This window comes from Nuphar pumila, chromosome 9 (assembly GCF_984573655.1).
Source record: "Nuphar pumila chromosome 9, dmNupPumi1.hap1.1, whole genome shotgun sequence".
NCBI lineage: Eukaryota > Viridiplantae > Streptophyta > Magnoliopsida > Nymphaeales > Nymphaeaceae > Nuphar > Nuphar pumila.
The window spans coordinates 57,458,071-57,462,224 of NC_143257.1; positions in this window are offsets into that span (position 1 = coordinate 57,458,071).

A 4,154-nucleotide genomic window follows, 5' to 3' on the forward strand; every position below is an offset into this window, starting at 1 on the left:
TTAGTTCAGGACTCTATTTTAGAGTTCGGTCGAGTTAGGAGTCTAACCCTGACTGTGTTTTCTGACTTATTTCATCATTTCTTGATAAAATCTTTTGAAAATTCTTTCATTTGGCTTTTAAAATCTAAAATCTCAGAGTCCTAAGAGTTTAGGACTCTAACCCGGAGTTCCAGTTCGCTTGAGACCCTATTTTCAAAGATCTTGAATTTCAAATACTGATTTTAACCCCTTTTCAAAGCCATTTTCAGTGTTTATTTCAAAAATGTTCAAAATTCGATGTGGGCCCACTCAGTTGGCACCATATCCAGAGGAATTCTAACTCAGTTAGGACCTTATGCCATTTCAAAAATCCTAATTTTAAGTTTACTTTTGAAAATCTTTTGAAAACTCCTTCAATTTCAAGTTTTAAAATCACTTTTTGAAAAACTCAAGTAGGGCCCACTCGGGGTGGCGCCATATTCGAGTAAGTCAGGGCTAGACTAGGGTTAGTTGATGTCTTGGTTAGTGTTAGAGGTTTAGAAGAGTCAAAACCATTTTGAAAATTAGTTTTTAAAACTAGTGTTTTTAAATGTTTTTAAAGGTGTTTTAAAAACCCAAATGTGAAAGATGCCAAGTGGCATCACATTTGGGGGTTTTCTAGGTTTAGTTAGGGGCTAATTAAGGATTAATTAGAGTCCCACCTAGGTTAGAAAACCACAAAAAATCGTTGCCTTTAGTGGATTTATTAGAAAGAGTCCTAAAAAATGAAAAACCTCTTAATTAACCCTAATTAAGTGACTTTTTGAAAAACTATAAAAAGGGACCTAAGGGGGGCCAAAAGGAGGGTTCTTTTCTCTCAAATTTTCGTGGCCTCTCTCTCCTCTCCAGCACCTCCACCTTCCTCCATTGCAGCTGCAAGCACCAAGGTAATATTTTTAATATTTTTTAGTTTTATTTAATACTTTTTCATGTTTTAAATCAATTTTAGCCATTGGTGTCATCCCCTTCATGGATTAAACCATGGATTCAACCTCAAGAACCATCAAGAATCAGCAAGAACAATCCAAGAAGGTGATCTAACCCTGTTTTGGATGATTTACAGAGATTTTAATCCATTAGAATTGATTTTAACATGATTCTTTGCATTATTAACCAATAAAATATATGATTTACCCTTTTTAATGGGTTAAATCTATGTTTTAAAGGTGATATCAAATTCCAGCCATTGATTCCCTATTTTTAATTTATTTTCATGGTTTATTCATGTTTGTTTTACGTTCTACAGCATAAAAATAATTTTTATTTACTGTTTTATGGTTTATTTTATTTATTTACATTAGTTAATGCATGATTTGTCAAGTTTCTTAAATTTCTGTGTGTTTTAGGTTTAGAACAGTAAAGATAATGTTATTTCGGATTGAAGTTCTCATTGTTTAGTTCTGATTTTTTTATATGTGGTGCATGCATAAGTTATTGAGTTACTGTAGAAAAATCAGAGGTTTTGGATCTCGGGAACCCTGTCAAAAAAATCAGACATCAAATCGGGTTTTTAAAGCTTTAAAATCGTGGTTAAAATCAAGAAGGTAACTTGCTGTTATGATATTTCTCTCATCTTATATCCGATTTTAGATCTGTAAAGTGTTATGGATTCACATTGAGTAGATCTGTCTTCTGTAAAATTTTAGGATTTTTTGATCACTATTTACTATTTTTCCCCTTTTAGGGAATCTGTTTTTAAATTTAAAACTCGTTAGGGTTTACCAAAACCCTAATCAGACTTGTGTTAGTCATAAATCCCAAACCACAGATCCTATTCATGATCTGTAAAAAGTGAGTATTATTATTTTTCTGTTTACCGTTCACCACTAAAATTTCAGAGATTTTTGTTTAGTATTGCTATTTATGTCTGTATTTTCAATCTGGAATAGCTGTTTTAATCCCTGTTAAAAGTGATATATTTTAGCTCAGATTGCCGGAAGGGTTTCTCCCTTACCGGAGATGATTTTTCCGATATGTAAATTGGGAAATCTCTGTTTTTATTTCTAGTTAGTCTCTGTAAAATTTCATAAATTTCCATGGAGATTTGACCCCTGGTTCAGGTCTTGGATTGAAACTGGTTGGTGAATTAGGTCAAAAATAGCATATTTTTAGGGTTTAATGCAATTTTTGGATTAATTCAATGTCAAAAAATTGTTTTTATAATTACAATTCGACATTAGGGTTATAACAAGTGCAGGTACCAATTTTTATGGATTTTGGAATCCATTTGATCTCAGAATTAAGCAAATTGCAAAACCGGGTTCCTGAAAGATCCAAAAACACTGCTAAAATCACAGTTTTTGTGATATTGTTGGATTTTCGTGCATAAGCATATATTTTTAGGGTGTAATCATGTTCATAATCATATTAGGATGCTTTAGGTTTAATTTTGTGCTCATTTGATTTCATTTAGTGCATAAAACCTAAGGTTTTACAAAAAAAAATATCTATTTCTAAAAACCCTGATTTCAAGGCCAGTCTTGCTATCAGGGGCAATTTGGTCATTTGACCTAAATTTCGAAATCCCTAACTCTAATTTCATATTTTTAATCATGTCATAGAATATTTGGTTTGAGTTTATTTCATTTAAACTTCAAAACTTGCATTTTATCAAAATATCTTTCTAAAAACCCTAATTTCAAGGCCATAGTCTTGTTATTAGGGGTATTTTGGTCATTTGGACACCAATTTCGAAATTTCATATATTCTCTTTCATATTTATTCAATTTTATTTCATATTTTATTAGTTTTGATTTAAGAGAATCATGGAAAAGGCTTATATCTAGCAAAATCCAACAATTTCCTGATATTGTTGGATAAATCTAGAAAAGCCAACATATATTCATTAACAAGTTTTCTAGTTTTGCAGGTACATTGAAGACTTTATTTTTCATGTATTTAAATTTCAATAGTGATGTAATTTGTAATTAAACTTTGGAATAAGAATTTACATTTCCTGCTTAGCTTAGGTTGCATTGCATATAGTTTATTTTTTTTAATAATGTTAATGTGTGATGGATGATGATTCATGCATATTCAAATTCACCATGGTCTACACGAATGGCACATGCACTAGCTTTTATGAAGTTTATAAACTTGGTGGAATTTGTATTTATGGCCATAGTCAGAATACGAATGATACTCAGATTTATAATCTTCACATTAGCCACATTCAGCCTACACTCTTAGGCTAACTTCGAAAATACACTGCATTTCTCAAAAATACAAAAAGTATTCCTCAAATCCATATTCATTCATTTCATGCATTTGCCAATTCCAATTCAAATTTCAATTCAAAGAAGTTCATTTTCTCAAAATCTCCTAAGTCTTATAGCAAAATCGATTTTCCCAAAGACATTGAATTTCAAAGGATATTTCAAGTATTTCCCAAGTTCCAAATTCAAAATTTCTAAGTTAGAATTTCAATTTCCAAGTTTAAATTCAGAGAAACCAAGTCTCTCAGAATCGATTTTCACCAAATGTCAAGAATTTCTCAAAATCGATTTTATTTCTCTCAGAAGTATATTTCAAATCCCAATTCACGATTTTCCATGTGATACCTATTCTAAATATTTCAATTATTCAAAGCAAACATCATGTTTTCAAAATGTGTATTTTCTGAAAATTCATAGCACATGCCTGATTCTATGTGCATTTAGAAATTAGAATATGATTTAGACAAGTTGAATAGAGTAGAGCATAAGATTGATCCTTGGTTCAATTACCCCTGTTAAAGGTGGCAGGAACGGTTGAACCTCGTACCGACAGGCGAGTCCCATTCTACGGAATTTTCCCGCATTTTAAAACGGAGGCGAGTTATTTTCAAAAACTTTTTCAAAGGTCAGTTTGATTTGCAAAAGTTAAAAATTTTGCGATGATAACAGGTTTGGCGACCGTGATGGGACCTGTCTTTGCCTGATCAATCTAATGCTCTACTTAGTTCAAATTGTCAAAATCGATTTCCATGGAATGTCAGCTTTGCTTTATGATATCATGTGAACCTAGGAGCCTAGACTTGAACCCAGCTGACATGGAATGCATATAGACTAGGTATGGTTTGGTAGCACCATATTGAGGAGAATTATTCATGCTCACATAGACTTAGGCCTAATACAACACTCCTCAATTTAGGAATT